The 25,383-nt window shown below is 39.4% G+C and overlaps 1 long non-coding RNA gene across 1 annotated transcript in view; it reads left to right on the forward strand.

Annotated features, from left to right (window-relative positions):
• The window catches only part of LOC109562481 (uncharacterized), a 120,414-nt gene extending 97,491 nt beyond the window's left edge, over nucleotides 1-22,923 (forward strand). Inside the window, exon 3 of the long non-coding RNA XR_011568041.1 lies at nucleotides 22,752-22,923. This is a non-coding gene — a long non-coding RNA (uncharacterized lncRNA). The remainder of the gene's footprint in view (nucleotides 1-22,751) is intronic.
• The last annotated feature ends 2,460 nt before the right edge of the window (nucleotides 22,924-25,383 follow it).

Consider the following 25,383-nt stretch of genomic DNA (forward strand, 5'->3'; position numbering starts at 1 on the left):
GAGAGAAGAACTAAATGGTTTCCCCAAAAACATCTGGAGACAAGGCCAAGATGCCCTAGAAGCGGGGGGGGGGGGGGAGGGGTGGGTAAAAAGCCTGGTGGGTTGAAACGGTCCTCAGAAGCTGAGGTTTAGCTCCGTGGAGTCAGGCAGCTAGAGTGACGTGAATGAGGAACAGGGGATTCACATGAATGAGGAAATCAGTGCATTGACAGAAGGGTGGCCCGGGTCATCACCCGAGGCAGCAGCAGGCTCCAGCCAGGGCTGCTTTCTAGATCTTAGTGGCTCTCACTAGCCTCACACACTTTATTCAGAATCTGGACTTTCTCTTCCTTGCCTTGCTATCTTCAGTTTGTGATTCTGTGACATACATATTGTTTTTTGTCTGCTCAAAATCTCCTCCTACTCCAGTATTAACCTCCTAGCACCTGCATGACCGTCTGGATTTTACAAACTTCTGATGTAAAGCCTCCCTAATTCAGTACATTGTCATTTAGTTGCTCAGAGATCCAACTAGAGTATTGAATTCCATGAGAATAGAGACACATCTTGCATTTTGAGTCTTTACATTTGTTAATTCTCAACAGATGCTTACTGAACGAATGTTTTGAATGAGACTACTCAAGATCTTCCTTTGCACTCACTTGGCTTCTGTACACCTTGTGTGGTTCTCATTCGGCCTCACGGGTAGGAAAGTGTATGGTGTTTAGCTCAATGCTTTAAATAGTATAAGCACTTCAGTGAAATGCTTATGAATGCCAACTCTGGCACCAGGCTGCTGGGGTTTGTGTTGTTCATGTTTTACTGGCTTGGTGACTATATTGGTTTTCTAGGGCTGCTGTATTAAGTACCACAGACTGGATGGCTTAGACAGAATTTGTTGTCTCAGTTCTGGAGGCTAGAAGTCTGAGAGCAAGGTGTTGGCTGATTGGCCACGTACGACAGTTGTGAGGGTGAATCTGTTCGTGCCTCTCTCCGAGCATCTAGAGGTTTGCTGGAGTCTTGGGTGTCCCTGGCTCTTGCTGCCTGCACCTGGTCTCTGCCTCCATCTTCATGTGGTACTGTCTCTGTATGCTTGCCCGTGTCCAGGTTTCCCATCTGGATAAGGAGACCTGTCATATTGGATTAGGGGCTCCAATGACTTCAACCTGAGTTAGTTACATCTGCAACAACTCTATTTCCAAGTAAGATCACATCCTGAGGTACCCATGATTAGGACTTCAGCCATTTTAATTAAGGTGGGGGTACACAGTCAACCCAGAAGAGTGACCCATGGCAAATTGCCTAATTTCCACTTTAGCAAATAGAATAAAATATAGCCTATGGTGTAGAGATACTGTGTGATTCAACAAGTGAATATGTTGAATACTGAGATAGTGCAAAACATAAGTAAGCCATGCATTAGCATTAGCTGATGTTTTGGGCCACGTGTGGGTCTATCTTCTTCAGTAACGTACAGTGGATGGGTCTCTGCTCGTCATATTTATAATGCTCTCACATCATGTATGGTACAACAGAGCAGAGCACTTTGTGCCTGATGCCTAATCATTGAACTGATTGTTTAAAGCAAATGTAGGGCGAGAACAATTCAGAGTGATACCAGGGCTGTTATTGAAAGTCCATCTGGCTTTGTGAGATAGTGTATTTGGTTGATTACACTTTATCATGCCGTTCACATAGTTGCATTCCAGAGGCTTGTCCTGGGAGGAATTTGAAACCCCTCATCTTTCTTGATCTCTTCTTGAGGTTTCCAGCTTTCTTAGAAATGCTCAGGGAATTTGGTATTACATATACAAATGCTGTGTTTTGTTTCCAGGTAGTGAGGGAGCATCCAGCCTGAGTATCTTACCTTTAATTATTAGCATAATTGAATGCTGCAGTTCTGTGGTTCTCTACAAGTTTTTGGTATTTTCAGGTCAAGACAGGAATAAGAAGGGAAGACCAATGCAACATTTCTTCCACAGGGGCCTGGGTGGGCCATCTGACAATCTTTATCTGGGTGCCAGATTGAATAAGATGCTTTGGGGGACTTTTCATATGTGTTATTCAGGGGAGATGTTGTTTTAACCTCTGTGCTTCATACAACTTCCTAGCTGATAGGAATCTTTTTTGCTTTTGCTTGAAAATTATATGGAACACAGCTCACCAAAGACTAATAAATCAGCAGGAGAATTCCTCAGCTGGTCAGCACAGCAGCTAGTATGGAGAAGGTGGTTGAATTATTCTGAGTAAACCAGGGACAAGGAAACAATATGCAAATGTCATCCAGCAGACTTGTGAGGCACAGTGTGCGTCCTGATGATATGATCTTCCTTCTGTTCCAGCAGTAGCAGGCCACCTCCACGTGGGACTCTAAGGGCTGGCATAAGAAAATACTTGCAAGGGGGACCGTCAGTTCAGCTTCTAGCCTTGGTTGGGTTGCTCCTTGGTTTCTTGAAATTGATAAGTCATCTCACTTTTCTGCATCTGTTTCCTCTCTTGTACAGTGTGGTTGTAGATGGTAAAGAATCTGTCCGCAATGCGGGATACCTGGGTTTGACCCCTGGGTCAGGAAGATCCTCTGGAGAACGGCATGGCAACCCACTCCAGTATTCTTGTCTGGAAAATCCCATGGACAGAGGATCCTGAAGGGCCACGGTCCATGGGGTTGCAAAGAGTTGGACATGACTGAGCACACACACAAGTCAGTTAAGGCACTAACTGACTGGGGATGAAATTTACTTTGGCAAACTTAACTGAGAAAGTGAGTGATTTGGGATCATCTTGGAAGAAAGATGCTCGATGGCTGGATATTTCTCTGAAGCCGAAAGGCTTCTGATGTGGGAGAAGTTCTGAACTCTCCAGACCTACTGAATAATGCTTGTAAGAAGGGAAGTAAGTGGTGTGGGGAGAGGGGGAGGACACCTCTGCAGACCCAGATCCCGAGAGTCTGTGATTTTTAAGAATAGAAAAATGTGTTTGATTCAGACCTAGTCTCTTATTAGAGCTCTGTTGCCTCCAATGTGTTTGTTCTATAGGCCCCTAATTATATTAACTCCATAATGGACTTGTGCATGAACTCTAATACTTCTTTGTCTGTTTTTTGGTTGTTATAAATGTTTTACCTATTTGTAATACTGCTTGAATGACCTTTTGGAAATGTGACTCTTTCATTGGCAGGCAGCTTTTTTAGACTAAATATTCTTCTTAAAAGGGACCTGGAGAAAAGAAATTTCAGGATGCCTTGGCTCCATCTGTGTGACATGTGCATTTCATCAGCTCTCACCCTGGAGGAACAAATCCAGTTACTCATCTGTTGTCTCTTCAGGCTCTGCAGAGCTGGCTGCAGGTCGGTCCCCTGGATATTCTCAAGTCACTAGTTGCTATCAAATCAGGGATGAGCTAATTAGTTGCATTTCACATTAGAGGAAAAACAATTGAGAAGATGAAACATTTGAAATTCGGTAAAACCTGGGACAGATTTTATATTCACATATTTGGTGGAAAATAAAATCCAAATAATCCCACTTCCTTCATGTTTAAATTGTTAAAATGTTGCTTTACTTCTTAATCAGCAAAATCAAGTATGTAATTTGTTGGTCTCTTTTATATATTGAAAGTTCTAACTTCAAATGTTAGAAATGTTTCTTTGTTTTAAATTTTAAAATGTCTTTTGCTATTAAAAAATGTCAGTTCAGTCAAGGGTTTCTTTAGTGATCAGTTGCTACAGACCAGTTGCTACGGAGAAATAGGAATTCCCTTGATCGAATTATTTAATCATTTTGCATTTTAGTTTTTGTATCTGTACTCAAAGAGTATCTGTATCTGATTCAAAGAGTCAGACACAACTTAGCGACTAAACAACAAACTGGAAACATTAATGCTTCATTCACAGTGTTGTGGAATAGATCCCAAGAAATAAATGGAACACACTTTGTGAAACGTAGGGGTCTAATATTTTCATTGATTTTACCAAAAGTAAAGCCACAAAAGTATAATTATATAAATATATATTATATAACTTAGGTGAGTGATCATAATATTGTGATCACTGGAATGTGATCCTGAAATGCGAAGTCAAGTGGGCCTTAAAAGATCACTATGAACAAAGCTAGTGGAGGTGATGGGATTCCAACTGAGCTATTTCAGATCCTAAAAGATGATGCTGTGAAAGTGCTGCACTCAATATGCCAGAAAATTTGGAAAACTCAGCAGTGGCCACAGGACTGGAAAAGGTCAGTTTTCATTCCAATTCTAAAGAAAGACAATGCCAAAGAATGCTCAAACTACCATACAATTGCACTCACCTCACACACTAGCAAATTAATGCTCAAACTTCTCCAAGCTAGGCTTCAACAGTACATGAACCATGAACTTCCAGATGTTCAAGCTGGATGTAGAAAAGGAAGAGGAACCAGAGATCAAATTGCCAACATCTATTGGATCATTGAAAAAGCAAGAGAGTTCCAGAAAAACATCTACTTCTTCTTTATTGACTATGCCAAAGCCTTTGACTGTGTGGATCACAACAAACTGTGGAAAATTCTGAAAGAGATGGGAATACCTTACTTTCCTCTTGAGAAATCTGTATGCAGGTCAGGAAGCAACAGTTAGAACTGGACATGGAACAACAGATTGGTTCCAAATAGGGAAAGGAGTATGTCAAGGCTGTATATTGTCACCCTGCTTATTTAACTTATATGCAGAGCACATCATGAGAAATGCTGGTCTGGATGAAGCACAAGCTGGAATCAAGATTGCCGGGAGAAGTATCAGTAAACTCAGATATGCAGATGACACCACCCTTGTGGCAGAAAGTGAAGAGGAACTAAAGAGCCTCTTGATGAAAGTGAAAGAGGAGAGTGAAAAAGTTGGTTTGAAACTCAACATTCAGAAAACTGAGATCATGGCATCTGGTCCCATCACTTCATGACGATTAGATGGGGAAACAATGGAAATAGTGAGAGACTTTATTTTGGGGGGCTCCAAAATCACTGCAGATGGTTACTGCAGCCATGAAATTAAAAGATGCTTTCTCCTTGGAAGAAAAGGTATGACCAACCTGACAGCATATTAAAAAGCAGAGACATTACTTAGCCAACAAAGGTCCATCTAGTCAAAACTCTGGTTTTTCTAGTAGTCATTATGAATGTGAGATCTGGACTTTAAAGAAGGCTGAGTGCTGAAGAATTGATGATTTTGAACTGTGGTGTTGGAGAAGACTCTTTGGGAGTCCCTGGTCTGCAAGGAGATCCAACCAGTCCATACTAAAGGAAATCAGTCCTGAATATTCATGGGAAGGACTGATGCTGAAGGTGAAACTCCAATACTTTGGCCACCTGATATGAAAAGCTGACTCTTTGGAAAAGACCCTGATGCTGGGAAAGATTGAAGGCAGGAGGAGAAGGGGATGACAGAGGATGAGATGGTTGGATGGCATGACCGATTTTATGGACATGAGTTTGAGCAGGCTCTGGGAGTTGGTGATGGATAGTGAGGCCTGGCATGCTGCAGTCCATGCGGTTGCAAAGAGTCAGATACAACTGAGCAACTGAACTGAACTGACTGACATTATATAACCTAACTATAACCACAGTTATATAGTCATGTAACTACATATAGTTTATATCTGCCCAGAAGAAGCAAATCATAATTTAATTTTTTATTCTAACATAAAATACCCTAGCATATTCTAAATATGCTAACATTTAGCATTCATTTAGCATTTTCATTCTATAATTGCACCAGAGACTCATAGTCCTGAAGATTGCTATGGATGGAAAAAAGTCCTCACTGGGGAAATGACTCACTAGTAAAAGTGGAAGCACGGACAGAAGGGGAGACCCTTCACCTGTCGACGTGAGTCCTTTACTGCTGTGTGCTCCCTCAGATCCAGCAAGTAACCCAGCTAAAAGCAGAGGGGAGAAATAGATCTGCATTCTCAGACCCCATGGTTCCATTATGACTCACATGGTTAGGAAGCCCCTTGGTCTGAACAGGATAGTGTTTACCAGTTAGTTCACCTCCAGGTAACTGACACAAAACCCAAATTAACAGTGACTTAAGCACATAGGAACGTTTTTTTATCTTATGTGAAAGAAGTCTGACTGAGGGAGCCTAGGGTACTGTGGCAGTTATACAAAATTTGTTTAACCCCAGGCTGCTTGCATCTTCCTGCTACACTGTCTTAGTACACAGCTTATCTCCTTCAAGTCACCTCAATATCCAAGATGACAGCTGGAGCTTCAGCCAAGAAATCCATGTTGTAGGCCATAAGATGGATAAAGGGGGGACTCAAGATTGTCTTTCCCTAGCTTTTCCTCCCCCTTTTAAGGAACCTCCCAGGAAGTCTCTCCCAGCACATTTATGTGCTCATCTCAAAGGTCAGAACTTAGTCATTAGCCAGGCTTTGCTGCAAGAGTGGCTGGACAGTATAGTATTTCACTTGGTGCATTCTTGCCAACAGTAATGTAGGCATTTTATTAATAAGGTGAAAGGCAAGAATGGATTTGGATAGGCAACTAGCAGTTGCTACACAGACCATACATTTCTTGGGACTTCCCAGGGAATGCATGGAAAGGAAAAATTACGATCTAGGAGAATTGTTGCATGGTGACTTGACCAGCTGTCCACTTCTACCCTCTCATTCTTACTGGACACCAATCACTGAAAGCCTGGCTCACCAACCACAGGGCAATAAAAGAGGATGAATAGTGCATCTGTTGTGCACTTGCTGTTTACCAAGCCATGAATAATCGTTTTTCATGCATTAACTCATTGTCTCAGAGCAACCCATAAAGTAACTGCTAATATTAGTCCTGTTCTACATATATAGAAGCCAAGGCTTGAGATTAATTAATTTGACCAAGATTACTAGGAGATAGAGAGGGAGAGTAGATCAGTCGTCTCCAAAGCAAGTATACTGTTTGTTAATGTGCTGTGCGTTACACCTACAAGGAAAGAGGAAAAGTCATGATGAGGTGACAATAAATTGCATCCTAGAAGTAAAGTGAAAAATAATGTATTGAAATTCTAAAAGATAATTTTTTTACAAAGATAAAGACATGATTCTCATGCAAATATTAGCATGTGACAGATACTTTATTTAACTCATGAATAGGTAAACTAGTAAGATGTTAAACCTGTCCAAAGGCAACCTCAAGGAACCACATTTGTAGGCAATGAGGAACGCTGGAAAGAATTTATACATCGATGGAAGACTGGTCCATCTCTAGGGCAGTCATCATTCGGATTCCTCCAGATATAATTCCATTCAGTTTCTAAGAACAAGAATTACTTGCATCATTAGTTTTTCTTACAGAGTTGAAAAATAACTCTAAGACTCGGAAGGGTGAAGAACACCCTGAAAGGTTATACTGCACAGGACACTCAGTCCTTTTTGTCCATTTTAAAATATAGTTTAACAACTTTTCCTGGGAATTGCGTAGTGGTCCAGTGGTTAAGACTTCGCCTTCCAATGCTAGGGGTGCAGGTTCAATACCTGGTCAGGGAGCTAACATCCCACATGCCTGGGGTCGGGGATGGGGGTGCAAAAAACGAAAACATAAAGCAGAAGCAATATTGTTGTGAATTCAATAAAGACTTTAAAAATGATCCATATCAAAAAATTCTTAAAAAAAAAAAAAACCTTTTCCTGACATACCTGAATTACCCTCTCTCTGTTGCCAAACGTACTAACATTTAGAGAGACATAAAGAATATCCCCTAGACCCCTCTTACGTACCTATCCTCCATTTATCTGCTGCCAGAGGAGCTGCAAAGAGGAAGAGAAGCACACAGAATCATCTCTTCAAACTGAGATGGAGACTGAATTCCAAGGGCTGCCATGTCCCCTTTAGTGAGGTAATTAACAGATGCTTACCCGATGCCTTTCATGTGCCAGATACTCTGCTGGATGAGCACAGTAGGCATGGAAACTGCTGTCAGATACTTGCAGTCTGCAGGGGACAACTTACCTTCCCACGGAGGGCAGATTAGCTGGCTAATAGGATGAATAAAGGTACAAACCCTCCCTCCCCCAACACACACATACACACAGCTCTGAGCTGCTTCTGCAGACATATTTCTTAGAGCTTATTTTATAACTTGGTCAAAGCATCCTTTCCAAGTTTAGACAGGTTGTCTGCCTTCCTGTTCTTCTTCTTTCCCAGTCCTTGAGCATCCTGGAACATCAAAGGGAAACAATGTGTTTTAAAGTTGCCAGGACGTTTTTGTTCTTGTTGGCGGCCATGCTGTAGGATCAGTAGCATTTCCCTCACAGAGGCCTCATGTTATTTCCTTCTGGCACCTTTGGAGATCCTGCAGTGATAAAGGCGTGTATACTCATCCAGTGCAAAGAAACTTCCGAAGCCCACAGGCTCTGTCCCTGTAAGCCACCCTTAAGAGAAACAGGAAAAAGCCCTTCTCCTTGCCTCTCCTTCCCATCCTCTGTCAGTCAGTCTTTCTCACTCTGTGATGTCCTCATTGACCCGCCAACTAGTTCTTGTTTGCAAAGGATTTTTGCACTCACAGCTCTGACTGGTTCCTCCAGAGGCCCGTTGATTCTCTCTTAACCGCAGACTCCAGGAGGCCCTGATATCTGCACAAAAGTAATGACGTACCAGTGGCCTGAGAAGGGTGATGTGTGATGCTTAGTGTTCACCTTGATTGCAGGCAGGAGGCAGCTGTACACCGAGGAGGGGAGAGGAAAAGTTACCACAGGTCTTTCCTCTCTGAACCTTCTCAGAAAGCCAACCCATGATGCTCCTGCCTCTGATAACAGTAATGGGTAGCCATAAACCACTTAAGCCCCGTACACCTGCCACTGCCTTGTAGCGTGTCCTTGGCTTGGACACTGACCTCCCCAGGACGCAGTTTCCTGAATTCTAAAATGACGGGGTACAAACAGCGAGTTAGGAAGAACTTTAGCATAAATACTCTGTTTCAGTAAACTAAAGTCACTGAGGTTTTTAAAAGTAAGGTGAAAGGACTTTTTGAAATATTTAAGCAGATGTTCAGAATTGTTCACTAAGGAATGGGGTTAAAAGGAGAGAACCGAAGAATTGTTTAGGTATTCTGTTGTTTGGGGGACTACTCACTGACTTTTTAAAATTAAACAAATATTGAACATGAGGAAGGGGAGTCAAACTGTATAGGAGTGTGTAAAATAAAAAACAGCTTTCTCCACCCACTCCACTTGTGCCTGATCACATTTCCTGGTGTGATCTACTCTGACCTTCTGTTATTTACTTGTTTTAGCTGATGACTGTGATAACTTTATGTCATGGTACTCATACTTCTGTTTCCTGAGCTATCTACTCTGGATGTACTGCTGACTCCCAGTATAATAGAGGAAGAACTTTCCTCTTCTATGTAACTCCCAATTTCGTTTGGTTATGTTATCTCTGGGTAGTCAAGATTTAGAATGTGTAGTTCACTAAATATTGCTTTGTTTATAGGTTGCATCAGAAAATTTACCCCCTGTACAAAAAGCATATTAAGTATAATGACCATATAAATACCTTTCATTATGGAGCCAACTAGTTTCATAGACTAATAGAAAAAGAATCCTGTGACACTGAACTCTTGTTTCTCTGGAAGAATGACATTAAAGTTCATTAAAAATGGATATAATTCTTATTTCTTTTCAGATTTCTACTCTTCCTCTAGTTTATACTCAGATTGCCACCGTTTGTTCTGTCTTTGCTATTGTTGTTATCTATGTTATCCCTTTTCTTTTAAAAAGAATTTTTTTAGGTAGCTCATTTTTTTAAAGTCTCTGTTGAATTTGTGACAGTATTGTTTCTGTTTTATGTTTTAGCCTTTTGTCCATGAGGCATGTGGGCTTCTACCTCCCCAAACAGGGATGAACCCACCCCTCTCATTGGAAGGCAAAGTCTCAATCACTGAACCACCAGGAAATATTTCTTATATTTGTTTTTCCTCTTGACTAATTCCTTGTATTTTTTCACTGTGACACACAAAATCTTTGGGGCTTTTTATATCTGAAAAAGTTTTCTATTTCCTCAAAGTTTTTGGATTTGGGGCTCAAAAGTCATTTTCCCCCTGAACTTGCTTTGTTATCTGCTAATGGCCTGTGCCACTGGTGAGAATTCTGGCATCAGTATAATTTTTGTTCATCAGAAGCTGTGACTTTTTAAAACTTTAAAAGCTTTGGGGATCTTTGTCATAATTCCTGAAAATGAAAGTGAAAGTCAGTCAGTCATGTCCGACTTTTTGTGACCCCATGGACTACACAGTCCATGGAATTCTCCAGTCCAGAATGCTGGAGTGGGTAGCCTTTCCCTTCTCCAGGGGATCTTTCTAACCAGGGATCAAACCCAGGTCTCCTGCATTGCAGGTGGATGCTCTACCAGCTTAGCTGCTGGGGTTGTCAAATTTGCCATTATGTATTTAAATGCGAACTAACTTTTTAGACTGTCTACTCTGCATCATTCTCAGTAAGCTCTTTCAATTTGAAGACTAAGTCTTTCTTGAGTTTTGGGATATTTTCTATTATTTAACTATTGATATTATACCCATGTCAATTCGACTGTTCTTTTATGGTGTCTGTCTCTTTGGTTTGCTCTGTTCTCAGATTTCCTCAAAGTTATCTTACAGTTCACTATCTTGGTCTTAACTTTTGACAGTTTACCAACTGAATTTATTTTCTAGTAATCATATTCTTAATTTTACAGCAGCTTATTGTGGGTTTATGGCTATTAAATCTCACCTCTGAATTTAGTCATTTTTTAAAAATAGTGATGTTTCCTTATGAGTAATTTGTTCTATCTGTTACTCTCCAACTTTCTCTTTCATGCTATTTACTTTCCTCCAATGTCTCAAAATCCTTGTTTACTTACTCTGAGCTGATGAAGAACTACGTTGCTTAGTATAGAGAGTGTGAGTCTGTGTTTCCAACACATCTCCCCCTTAACAGGGAGAGCAGATCAAAGCCTTTGCTCCATGGAGAAAATGTCCTGGAAGGTGAGCTTCCCTGTAAGTGTACATGGATGTGTGTGTAGCTCACTGGTAGCCTAGTGACCTGCGCTATTGCCAAAGTAAGAGCTTTATCCTTGGGAATGGAACTTTGGGTGGCACCGCCTCATAATTTTCTTCCCATTGGGACCCAAAGTTCCCCAAGCTCTTCTGTGTTTTTCTTTTGCACTTTAAAATTCACGTTAGGATTCCTGCTAAGACATATCACAAAAGCCGTGCTAAGAGCTTTACTGCTACTGCTGCTAAGTCGCTTGTCGTGTCCGACTCTGTGCAACCCCATAGACGGCAGCCCACCAGGCCCTGCTGTCCTTGGGATTCTCCAGGCAAGAACACTGGAGTGGGTTGCCATTTCCTCCTCCAATTCGTGAAAGTGAAAAGTGAAAGTGAAGTCACTCAGTCGTGTCCGACTCTTAGCAACCCCATGGACTGCAACCTACCAGGCTCCTCCATCCATGCAATTTTCCAGGCACGAGTACTGGAGTGGGTTGCCATTGCCTCCTCCGGCTAAGAGCTTTAGCCAGGAACAAAAGCCACAGAGGCCAGTCTCATAGAGTCCATATTCCTAAAATGGGTGGGAGAGTGGACATACTAGCCTAGATAGTAATCCCATGGGCTCTTCTGCTCTTGACATTTCCTGACTTGAAATTTGGAATTTTTCCTCCCAAACTCCCTTACAGAAAGCTGTCTTTAGCTCTGAAATTTAGGGGTTCAGAATAATGTACTCTGTTTTTTCCATCAATCCAGTCCAATCTGCTTTCTATCTTATAGAATTCTTTCAGATTGTCTCCTCTCTTGATAGTTCTTTTTAATGTACATACATATTAAGGTTTCTTTCTGATTTATTTCATTTCCTGTATTTCTGTGAGATCTCAGAAAAGAAAGGAGACAGTGATATTTGCTTAGATTCCTAGTTTTACTAATAGTTTTCTTTAAAGAAAAATCATTTGTATTTATAAAAATGTATTTATTTTTTATAAAATTTATTTATTTATAGGCTGTATGTATAAAAATAATGCCTTATAATAAAGAAATTAAGCAATTGAGAAATTTAGCAAAGAAGAAAAATTTAAACCACCCATAATAGTTGTCATTAATATCACTTGAATCCACATTTCAGACATTTTTCTATACAAATATACAAGGAGAAGAATGCTTAGAGAGAAATATTTTTAGAAAAATGAGATTATCTGATCTGTAATGTTCTGAATAAAAAAATATTGAATTTCATTGAATTTAACGAGGAAAAAAAACTAAGAATAAAAGAGAAATTGTTTTAACTTTGAATAAGTTCGTCACATAAAAAGAAATTGCTTCCTACTGGGATTAATATATGCACTCTACTATATATAAAATAGATAACTAATAAGGACCTATTGTATAGCACAGGGAACTCTACTCAGTTCTCTGTACTGGCCTATATGGGAAAAGAATCTAAAAAAGAGTGGATATATGTATAACAGATTCACTTTACTGTATACCTGAAGCTAACACAACATTGTAAATAAACTATACTCCAATAAAAAAAAAATTTTTTAAGAGAAATTGCTTCCTAATGGATTCCTGTAAAGTTTTGGAAAATATTAAGAAGCTGAATCTTTTTAAATGTCATGATAAAAATTCACTCCTTCCTATAACAGAAGTGAAATCATCAGTGTTCCCATAGCTCCACCTTCCTCCTGTCAGTTCAGTTCAGCCACTCAGTCGTGTCCAACTCTTTGTGGCCCCATGGACTGGAACTTGCCAGGCTTCCCTGTCATTCACCAAATCCCATAGCTTACTCAGACTCATGTCCATTGATTCAGTGATTCCATCCAACCATCTCACCCTCTCTCATCCCCTTCTCCTCCTGCCTTCTATCTTTCCCAGCATCAGGGTCTTTTCCAATGAGTCAGTTCTTCTCGTCAGGTAGCCAAAATATTGGATCTTCAGCATTAGTCCTTCCAATGAATATTCAGTACTGATTTTCTTTAGGATCAACTGGTTTGAGCACCTTGCAGTCCAAGGGACTCTCAAGAGTCTTCTCCAACAGCACAGTTCAAAAGGATCAATTCTTCGGCGCTCAGCCTTCTTTATGGTCCAATTCACATCCATACGTGACTTCTAAAAGCCATAGCATTGACTAAACAGACGTTTGTCTGCAAAGTAATGTCTCAGCTTTTTAATATGCTGTCTAGGTTGATCATAACTTTTCTCCCAAGGAGCGTCTTTTAATTTCATGACTGCAGTCACCATCTGCAGTGATTTTGGAGCCTAAGAAAATAAAGTGTCTCACTGTTTCTATTATTTCCCCATCTATTTGCCATGAAGTGATGAGACCAGATGCCATGATCTTAGTTTTTTGAATGTTGAGTTTTAAGCCAACTTTTTCACTCTCCTCTTTCACTTTCATCAAGAGGCTGTTTAGTTCCTCTTTGCACCCTCTACCATAAAGGTGGTGTCATCTGCATATCTGTTCAGTTCAGTTCAGTCACTCAGTCATGTCCAACTCTTTGTGACCCCATGAACCACAGCACGCCAGGCCTCCCTGTCCACCACCAACTCCCAGAGTTCACCCAAACCCATGTCCACTGAGTTGGTGATGCCATCCAACCATCTCATTCTCTGTCCCCTTCTCCTCCTGCTCTCAGTCTTTCCCAGCATCAGGGTCATTTCAAATGAGTCAGCTCTTTGCTTCAGGTGGCCAAAGTATTGGAGTTTCAGCTTCAGCATCAATCCTTCCGATGAATATTCAGGACTGATTTCCTTTAGGATGGACTGGTTTGATCTCCTTGCACTCCAGGGGACTCTCAAGAGTTCAAAAGCACAGTTCACCACAGTTCAAAAGCATCAATTATTTGGTGCTCAGCTTTCTTTACAGTCCAACTCTCACATCCATACGTGACTACTGGAAAAACCATAGCCTTGACTAGACGGACCTTTGTTGACAAAGTAATATCTCTGCTTTTCAATATGCTATCTAGGTTGGTCATAACTTTCCTTCCAAGGAGTAAGTGTCTTTTAATTTCACAGCTGCAGTCACTATCTGCAGTGATTTTGGAGCCCAAAAGAATAAAATCAGCCACTGTTTCCCCATCTATTTGCCATGAAGTAATGGGACCAGATGCCATGATCTTAGTTTTCTGAATGTTGAGCTTTAAGCCTCAACTTTTTCCCTCTCCTCTTTCACCTTCATCAAGAGGCTCTTTAGTTCTTCTTCACTTTCTGCCATATTGATATTTCTGCCGGCAATCTTGATTCCAGCTTGTGCTTCATCCAGCTTAACATTTTGCATGATATAAGTTAAGTAATCTGGGTGACTATATACAGCCTTGTCTATTGTTTCATGTCTGGTTCTAACTGTTGTTTCTTGACCTGCATGCAGATTTCTCAGGAGGCAGGTAAGGTGCTCTCGGATTCCCATCTCTTGAAGAATTTTCTATAGTTTGTTGTGATCCACACAGACAAAGGTTTTAGTGTAGTCAATGAAGCGTAAGTAGATGTTTTTCTAGATTTCTCTTGCTTTTTTGATGATCTGAGGGATGTTGGCAATTTGATCTCTGGTTCCTCTGCCTTTTCTAAATCCAGCTTGAACATTCAGAAATTCCCAGTTCACATACTGTTGAAGCCTAGCTTGGAGAATTTGGAGCATTACTTTGCTAGTGTGTGAGATGTGTGCAATTGTGCAGTAGTTTGAGCATTCTTTGACATTTGCCTTTCTTTGGGATTGGAATGAAAACTGACCTTTTCCAGTCCTGTGGCCACTGCTGAGTTTTCCAAATTTGCTGGCATATTGAATGCAGCACTTTCAGAGCATCATCTTTTAGGATTTGAAACAGCTCAGCTGGAATTCCATCACCTCCACTAGCTTTGTTTGTAGTGATGCTTCCCAAGGCACACTTCACTTTTCATTCCAGGATGTCTGGCTCTAGGTGAGTGATCACACCATCATGGTTATCTGGATCATTAGACCTTTTTTGTATAGTTCTGTGTATTCTTGCCACCTCTTCTTAATATCTTCTGCTTCTGTTAGAGTCATACTGTTTCTGTTTTATTGTGTCCATCTTTACATTAAATGTTCCCTTGGTGTATCTAATTTTCTTGAAGAGATCTCTAGTCTTTCCCATTCTATTGTTTTCCTTTGTCTCTTTGCATTGATCACTTAGAAAGGCTTTTTTTTATCTCTCCTTGCTATTCTTTGGAATTCTGCATTCAGATGGATATATCTTTCTTGTGTATAACTTCTTTATTACCAAATTCTTTGTTTAGTTCATATCTTAATTACATGAATTATTTATTTTTTGTGTTTGGTAAATCAGTTTTTGAGGATGGTCTTATATGTGCTATCCTGAGTTTTCTCATGTTGAAAATATGAATAGTACCTCCTCTGGATTTAATCTTTTTTTACTATTATTATTTTTGGATTTAATCTTATTTTGATCACAGATTTTTGTTTCTAAATTTTGCAGATATTGTTCCATTCTCTTTTTTAAATGAATATGAGTATAGAGCAGCCTGATGCCAGCCTGATTTTCTTTCAGTTTTAGGGTGATTTTTCTTTCTGCCTGTGTACCCAAGGAATATTTTTTCTTTAAATTTAAAATCTTGAGCAGAATATATTTCCATGTTGCTATTACTGTATGGCATTTTCTTATGAGCACTGTGTATTTTTTCTGTTAATGGATTCAGTTTTTTTATTTCAGGGGAATTTTAATATACCTTTGAGTGATTTTTCCATTCTTCGGAGACATTAATTACCTTTATGCTGCTTTGTTTTAAGTCTGTCTTTCATATCTGTTATCTTCTGATTGCAGAAATCAGTTTGTTTTTTAAAACTTGCATTTTTTATGATTACCTCAAACTTTTCTGTTAGAAGTACTTCCTATTATACAATGCTCTTGCATCCAGAAATAAAGGTGAATGTAAATGTAAAAACCACATATATGCCCACAATGCAGTGTAACAGCTAGGATAATGTAACTGTGTATTAAAGTTCCTTTATGCTTCTCCCAAATTTCATGCCCTCTTTTCACTCCCAAAAGTTACCAGCATGTTAGGATACAAGAGTTTTTAAGAATAATGTATTATATCCTATGGAGAAGGCAATGGCAACCCACTCCAGTACTCTTGCCTGGAAAATCCCATGGGTGAAGGAGCCTGGTAGGCTGCAGTCCTTGGGGTCGTTGAGGGCCGGACACGACTGAGCAACTTCGCTTTCACTTTTCACTTTCATGCATTGGAGAAGGAAATGACAACCCACTCCAGTGTTCTTGCCTGGAGAATCCTGGGACTGTGGAGCCTGCTGGGCTGCCATCTATGGTGTCGCACAGAGTAGGACTTAGCAGTGACTTAGCAGCAGCAGCAGTATATCCTAATCAATACAGTTTACTTTTGGATACAGTTGACTTTTTAAGTAAAAGGAAACATAGTGTATATTTTTCAGCAACTGTTTCTTGTCTTCCTTAAAATTCTGCTTATGAAATTAATTTGTTAACATGAAAACCTCTCATTCTTTCTTTCTCACTGTTCAGTAGTATTCATAATATGAATATAACAGCATTTATTCATTCAGTTCCCTATCAGTTAGTAAATCCTGTATATTTATTTTTTAAATTTATAATTACCAATATTATTATAAAGTTTTAGTATAGGTTATATTGTACACATGTTCAAAAAATTCTCTAGAATGTGTATTTATGGGAGTGATATTTCTAAGTTATAGACGTCTTCAGCTTTATCAACTAATGCCAGATGGTTTTCCAAAATGGTTATGTATGATTTGAATATAACATATTCTCTTCCTGGATATTGGGTATGTATTCTCTAGAAAGGATAGCTCTACAGGATTTAGTTTTGGAAGAATGGGGTCCAAAGTGACAGACTAACATACAACTAGCTGTTGATTACAAAAGAGCAAGTATGGCAGCAAGACTGACTCAGAATAGAATGCATCTCACATCTGGAATTAGCTGCTCTTGTGTCTAGGAGGTGTTACTGACTGAGTTTATGTTCTATCTTCAAATATCTCTATCAATGAATTGTTTTCAACTTCAGTTCTGTTGAGTCGCTCAGTAGTGACCTACTCTTTGTGACCCCATGGACTGCAGCACGCCAGGCCTCCCTGTCCATCACCAACACACGATGTTTACTCACACTCATGTCCATTGAGTCGGTGATGCCATCCAACCATCTCCTCCTCTGTCATCCCCTTCTCCTCCCACCTTCAATCTTTCCCAGCATCAGGGTCTTTTCCAATGAGTCAGTTCTTCACATCAGGTAGCCAAAATATTGGAATTTCAGCTTCAGCATCAGTCCTTCCAATGAATATTCAGGACTGATTTCCTTTGGGATTGACTGGTTTGATCTCCTTACAGTCCAGTGGATTCTCAAGAGTCTCCTCCAATACCATGGGTAAAAGCATCAATTCTTTGGTGCTCAGCTTTCTTTATAGTCCAACTCTCACATCCATACATGACTACTGACTTTAACCATACATATGGTTATGTATGACTACATAACCATGGCTTTGACTAGACAGACCTTTGTTGGCTAAGTAATGTCTCTGCTTTTAAATATGCTGTCTAGGTTGGTCATAACTTTTCTTCCATGGAGCAAGCATCTTTTAATTTCACGGCTGCAGTTACCATCTGCAGTGATTTTCGAGCCCCAAAAATAAAGTCTCTCCCTGTTTCCATTGTTTCCCCAACAATTTATCATGAAGTGTTGGGACCAGATGCCATGATCTTAGTTTTCTGAATGTTGAGTTTCAAGCCAACTCTTTCACTCTCCTCTTTCACTTTTATCAAGAGGCTCTTTGGTTCTTCTTCACTTTCTGCCATAGGGTGGTATCATCTGTATATCTGAGGTTATTGATATTTTCCCGGCAATCTTGATTCCCGCTTGTGCTTCCTCCAGCCCAGTGTTTCTCATGATGTACTCTGCATATAATTTAAATAAACAGGTTGACAATATACAGCCTTGATGTACCCCTTTCCTGATTTCGAACCAGTCTGTTGTTCCATGTCCATTTCTAACTATTACTTCCTGACCCACATACAGGTTTCTCAGGAAGCAGGTCAGGTGGTTTGGTATTCCCATCTCTTTAAGAATTTTCCACAGTTTGTTAAGATCCACACAGTAAAATGTTTTGGCATAGTCAATAAGGCAGAAGTAGATGTTTTTCTGGAACTCTTTTACTTTTTTGATTATCCAGTGGATGTTGGAAGTTTGATCTCTGGTTCCTCTGCCTTTTCTACATCCAGCTTGAACATCTGAAAGTTCATGGTTCACATACTGTTGAAGCTTGGCTTGGAGAATTTTGAGCATTACTTTGCTAGCATGTGAGATAAGTGCAATTGTGTAGTAGTTTGAGCATTCTTTGGCATTGCCTTGCTTTGGGATTGGATTGAAAACTGACCTTTTCAAGTCCTGTGGCCACTGCTGAGTTTTCCAAATTTGCTGAAATATTGAGTTCGGCACTTTCATAGCATCATCTTTTAGAATTTGAAATAGCTCAACTGGAATTCCATCATCTCCACTAGCTTTGTTTGTAGCGATGCTTCCTGAGGCCCACTTGACTTCACATTCCAGGATGTCTGGCTCTAGGTGAGTGATCACACCATTGTGATTATCTTGGTCGTGAAGATCTTTTTTGTACAGTTCTTCTGTGTATTCTTGCCACCTCTTCTTAATATCTTCTGCTTCTGTTAGGTCCATACCATTTCTGTCCTTTATTGAGCCCATCTTTGCATCCAATGTTCCCTTGGTATCTCTTATTTTCTTGAAGAGATCTCTAGTCTTTCCCATTTTTTTGTTTCCCCATTCTGTTTGTTTGCACTGATCACTGAGGAAGGCTTTCTTATCTCTCCTTGCTATTCTTTGGAACTCTGCATTAAAATGGGCATATCTTTCCTTTTCTCCTTTGCAACCTAGGATTATCAAATAACTATTTTTATTGTTTCTTAAAGATTGATCTGAGATAAACATTCAAGAAAAAATACGTCAAATACTCAAATAAGTTTGGATATCTTTGATTTAGCCAAACCAGTTTTCAGCAGAATTTTTTGAATCTATTTATGGTAATGAACTCTCTGAATTTGTAAGAGGTAATATGCATTATAACAAAGTTCCAATAATATTTGATCATGAAACTCCTTGTGTTCATGGATTCCTGGAACAGACTTTGCAGAAATTTTGCTTTCTTCTAATCATGAAATTTTACAACTAAGTGGAGCCTTAAAGTGACTCAATTTTAAACTCTAATTTTTCAAGAGGGAAACAAATGTAGAGAGTTTAAGTGACTTCCCCAAGGGCACACAGCTCTTTGATGGTAATGGCAGGTCTAGAATCTGTATCTTCATATTCTTGATCTAATGTTCTCCGAATCTGGTCAAAAATAAATGAAGTCACTTGATGACATAAATGTGAAGGAAATCCAAAAAGTGCAGATATACGTATATGTGTAGCTGATTCACTTTGCTGTACAGTAAAAACTAACACAACATTGTAAAGCAACTATACTCCAATAATTTTTTTTTTAATTAAGGAAAAATAAGTCACAAGATGCAGTGGCCTGAAGGCAAGCCTCTTTATTCACTTACACATATGCGGTATGTCCTTTTTTACCTGTGAGAATAGTAAGACGCAAATTCTTTCCTGTGAACCTCAAATCACCCTTCTGATAGCTCATAGCATCCTCTCTCTCAACCCTTCTTAGATATCTGATCTTTCTGAGGGTTTAAGAGTCTCTGATTATTCTCTGTAAAATCTCCATGTAGAGTGGATATCACACTCCCTTGATCATCTTATTAGTCCCTCCAGCAAAATTTAGCCAGAAAAATTTCCCTTCCGACATCCTGGTCCAAATTGATGAGGTTTCCTGGTGGCTCAGAGGTTAAAGTGTCTGCATGCCATGCAGAAGACCTGAGTTCGGTCCCTGGGTTGGGAAGAGACCCTGGAGAAGGAAATGGCAACCCAGTCCAGTATTCTTGCCTGGAAAATCCTGTGGACAGAGGAGCCTTGTGGGTTACAGTCCACGGGGTAGCAAACAGTCGGACACGACTGAGCGACTTCACGTCACACTTACACGTTGCAGTTATGTGGACACCCTCGCACCCCATAAGTAGAATTTAAAAAGGGCTTGTAATTTAGAGATGGAATCACCTTTCCATTAGGCAAAGGGACAGTGTGAACCTGAAACCCTTAAAAGTTCTGGACCCTTTAACTTTGAAACAGAGTTAAGAAGTATGTCCCCAGATTGAACAGCATTATTATTTGTCAATATACTGTTGTAATAATGAAACATTTGATATAACTTGAATGTCCAGTAGCATAGTATTGGTTAGTGAATCAAAGTGTATTATGAAGTACCCTACAGCCAATAAAAATTATGTTCTAGAGCAGTTCATGGAAAGATGTCAACAACAGAGCTTCTGGAAAAACGTGCCAGGAAGAATGTTTTGGTGCCCTTTGCCTTCTTGGGAGATGGTCAGGGTCTCATGGGGCATGAACCCCCAGGTTCAATGTCTCAAAACTACAGGCATCCTTCCCTGTTAACCCTACTATTCATAAAAATGTTACTTTTTATGTGTATGCCATGATGTAGAAAATATTCAGAAAACTGATCTAAACCATATTACATGTAAAAAGATTATGAGATATTACTACAAAAGTACATATTTTTATAAACAGAGAAACACTCAAAATTGTGCCAGGAAATATACCCCGCCTATGTCCAGGTGATGGGAATGCAGTGATTTTTATTCTCATGCTTTTGCTCATCTACATTTCTCTTTTTTAGTGAATGCTTTTCTTTAATAGAAATAATATGACAATAGTAATTTAATACTTACATGACCCTTAATATGATTTATCTTGTTTTAGCCTCAAGCAGGCCTGTGAAGTGTAGGCACTGCTATTATTATTTCATTATGTAACTGCTATTTTTAAATTTCAGATTTGAAGTTATTAGGAACAGGACAAGTTGATGCAGGCAAAAAGAAGAAGGTGGAAATGAGACATATCTGAAAAGTAGAAATAAGAGGAAATAGTAACTAATTGTCCACGGGAAACAAGTATGTGTGCCTCCAGGATATTGAGCATTATGGCATTAGTAACCAAAAAAAGAATCAAGAAAATACAAAATCATATGAAGATTTTAAAGGAATTTAGATAAATGGCTAGTTTTCAAGAAGGAGTTTTCAGATTGGCTCTTTACTTGTTGAGACTGAGGAGATAACCTAGCAGGTTGGTGGAAATGTCCAGGTAATGGCCAGTGCTCAGGTGAGAGAGAAAACCTGAAGCTGTGCACAGTCATCCATGTGGAGCCATGCTTACAGCCATTCAGAAGGGCTCTCCTGAGAAAAGAATGTACTCAGAAAATCAAGCCATCTAAAGCCTTACCCTTTAGGGCTTGTGTCCACAGACCCCCTAAACTTGACAAGCATGTGTAGAACAATAATAGAATGGAATTCCACGAGTCCTTGTGCGTGCATAGATGTTGACAGTGGATGGCATGTTCAAATAGTTTTCATTGTTTTCCCTTAGATCAGAGACTACTTCATTTCTTTTAAAGAAAATGTAGGTAGAAAAGACATTCAACAAGCTTGTGGTGTAATGTTACTGAGCAGCATCCTAGAAGATCGAGTTCAAAGTGAAAGATATCCTAATCTTGGGAAGAAGTGATCGGAAGTTGAGAAAATGCAACTGAATCATGACAGATGCTTGGTATATTGCATTTTGGATGAGGAAAGGGTCAAGTTGCAAAAATACAAAATGGAGGGTCTCTGAATATGTATAAAGACAATGAGCAAAGACGTAAGAATCTCAGGAAAGCACAGCTTGAAAAGCAATATGCTGTATGTATTTGTGATGGTGCATATAAGATGTTTATTAGGAAATATTTTTTCAGGCAGTAGAAAGACATAAATATAATAATATAATCACCTTATTGTATTTGACATTTAGAAAAAATATGTTAGAAATACATAACCATATTTCTCTTCAAGGTCCTTCTTTTAAGAGAGTTCAAAATTATTAAATACAATACAGAGGACATCAAAGAAAAATGAATACATAACTGTAAAATGTGCTTTTAACAAAAAAGCTAATGAGCATGGTATTATTTATCTTTGGAATCAAAAGATCAAAGGATGATTTAATAAGGATCAGGATTATTATGTTACACAAGATTGTTGTACAGAACTCTTGGGCATCCTTAATGCCAGTAGAACAATAGGAAATAGACTGAAACTATTAATAATCCTCCCAAAGTACATGTGCATATATACACACACATGGGCTTCCCTTGTGGCTCAGATGATAAAGAATCCATCTGCAATGCAGGAGAACTGGGTTCATCTCTGAGTTGGGAAGATCCTCTAGAGAAAGGAACGGCTACCCTTTCCAGTATTCTGGCCTGGAGAATTCCATGGGCTGTATAGTCCATGGGGTTGCAAAGAGTCAGACATGACTGAGCAACTTTGACTTTCACACACACATACAGTATGTATGTGTATATAAGGGTATGTTTGTATAGAGTCTAGAAGGATACATATAAAGCTATTAATAGTTATTATTTGTATGTGGCATTGATTATAGATGTTTTTATTTGTTCCATATCTGTATCTTCTAATTTACAGTAAACATGAAATGTTTGTGCAGTAAGAAAAATATCTGTATAATATTATAGAAGCAAAGAAATCACTTCCCTCTCATCCATATCACCAGCCAACCCCTAATCTACAAAACTTACTTTTCATAAGATTCTTTATAACAGTACTGGTATGTTTTATCTGTTTCAGATGCTAGTGGAAAGTAACAACCTTTCAGACAAGATCATTGTTTTGCCAGGGAAAATTGAAGAAATCTCACTTCCTGAGGCTGTAGATGTGATCATTTCAGAACCAATGGGATACATGCTGTTCAATGAAAGGATGCTGGAAAGTTACCTTCATTCCAAAAAGTGGCTGAAAACAAATGGTGAGCTGGCTAGTTCCTGGTTTTGAAAGTAGGCTAACTTTTCTGTAAGATTTGCCATCTTCCTTCGCCTATATTCAATCCTTTACAGAAAGGAGGAAAGAATATTTCTGTTAAACCAGGTGTTTGACTTCCTCATCTTATTCTCCCATAATAATTGAGCTAGTCCCCAAAAGACCCTGATGGCCGTGGTGTTCAGAATGGTGTAGAAGACCAGTTCCAAGTTTTGTGTTCTTGTCCTGATACAATCACTTTCTTTCTTAGCTAACTTGGCCTGACACTTGATCTTTTGACTTTGGCTTCCTCATCTGTAGTATTAAAAGTAATCTCTAAAGCCCTTTCAAGTGTTGACCTTCTGTAGTGTGAGAAAGTGTCTGGTGTTCATTTCTTTCTAACATATTCTCTTCCTGCTGTGTTTCTTTCCCTATGATCGCTACATGTAATTGAGATAATAAGATAAAGTTCAGCTGACCGAATATCTGTGTGTGCTAAGCAGACTTTGTATAAATTATTTTATGAAAACCTTACAAAGTTTGAGTAATGAAAGCTTTCAGTTTATTTGGAGGTTTACTGCAGAGATTCTCGGTGATTTTATACTCCTTTCCCAGGAGACGTTTGGTTATGTCTGAAGACAGTTTGAGATGTCATAACTGGCAAAGGAGGTGCTACCAGCACCTATGGGGGAGGCCAGGGACTTGCTAAATATCTTTTGATGTGCAGGATATCACCCCCACACATCAAAGAGTTATTCAGGCCAAAATGTCAATAGTGCCAAGATTGAGACCTGGCTTGGTAGGAGACAGTATTACAATCCCCACTTAGAACACTGAAGCACCATGAGGGAAAGCAGCTTGGCAAGGACAGAACTCTAATAAGTCACAGAGCCTGGATTTGATGCTAGATCTGTCTGACCCTAAAACCCACACTCACAACCCCTTGCACACACACTAACTTTCCACTCTTCACCAGAGAGGGGACGTATTCCAATAACACATATTTTTTCAAATGAGAGTTAGAAAAATAACTGGCCAGTTTTAGCAGTTGTACCTCTAGTGAGAATGGCAGCTCCTTCCTTACCTGTTATACTTACCTGAAATTACCGTCGTTGTGGCTCACTGCTAGTTCCCAATGAAGACAAAATAACGAATAAAATATAACACGTACTCACCAGATTACCTGGTATGTATGCATATAAGTAAAGGTTGACGTTTGTCTATAATTTCCTACAGGTTTCAAAAATTAGGGATTTACCAATAGGCATTTTTTTTAAAAAATGCATGCAAAAATAAATAAGCTCAGGTAAAGTATACATAATGTTAAGAACTTCATTAGCATTCCCATTATAAAACAGCCAAGGAGGATCTTGGAAGCCTTGTGGTCATGTGATAAAATTGAACTCTGGGAGATGAAAGCAAAGGAACAAAGCTGTTTGGATTTCCTCCTCAGTGCCTCCAGAAAGAATTTTTATACTTTTTCTGGGTTTTTCTCAAATGGTTAGGTGTCTTCGTATGATGAGATTTTAAACAAAGTTAATTAATATGCATCTGATGAGCTGCTCCCTAAGCTGAATATTTGGACTTAATATCTGGGCATCCTTTTCCCCCAGATATTAGGAACATATATGAAATTTTATATTGGGTGATGTATCTTTAAGTAGACAAGTAGAAATGAATACTGATTTTATCAGCCGTCTACCCTGTGCATTCCTGGGGGAAAGGATGATTGATTTTTTTCCAAATTATTTTTATTTTCCATCAAAATAAGATATAGTTTACAACATCACATAATAATAAAAAGACAGTGAAAAATAGTAACCCTCTGCCATGCCTCTTCCAATCGCAAGACTGCTCCCTGAAGGCTTTTTCCTTTTCAGCTCTCTTTTCTATTGCTTCTATTATTTAACTACATATTTCTATGTAAAATTATCATGTTGCTTTTCTTGTCACCCTCTGGTTGAGATGTTAGCTCTCCTATATAGCAACTCCTTCTCTTGTTGAGACACCCCCTCTCCATCCTCTTGACGTATTTATACAGGTCCTCAGTCCCTTATCCAGACCTTTGATGGGGCCAGGTACGTTTCAGAATTCAGAATCTGGAGGACTTTGGAAAGGCTGTAGAATCACACATGTATTATACTTCACTCCTCCAGTGGGATCTGAGGCAACACTCCATAATGAAACATATAATATTTCTGCAACAAAACACGGATATGGATACCAAGTCCATATTGGTATGGATTGTTGTTATTGTTTAGTTGCTCAGTTGTGTCCATCACATTGCAGCCTCATGAACTGCAGCACGCCAGGCTTCCCTGCCCTTCACTATCTCCTGGAGTTTGCTCAGACTCACGTCCGTTGAGTCAATGATGCCATGTCAGCATCTCATTCTCTTGTCGCCCCCTTTTCCTCTTGCCTTCAGTCTTTCCCATCATCAGGGTCCTTTCCGGTGAGTCGGCTC

This window comes from Bos indicus, chromosome 8, assembly GCF_029378745.1.
Source record: "Bos indicus isolate NIAB-ARS_2022 breed Sahiwal x Tharparkar chromosome 8, NIAB-ARS_B.indTharparkar_mat_pri_1.0, whole genome shotgun sequence".
Lineage (NCBI taxonomy): Eukaryota > Metazoa > Chordata > Mammalia > Artiodactyla > Bovidae > Bos > Bos indicus.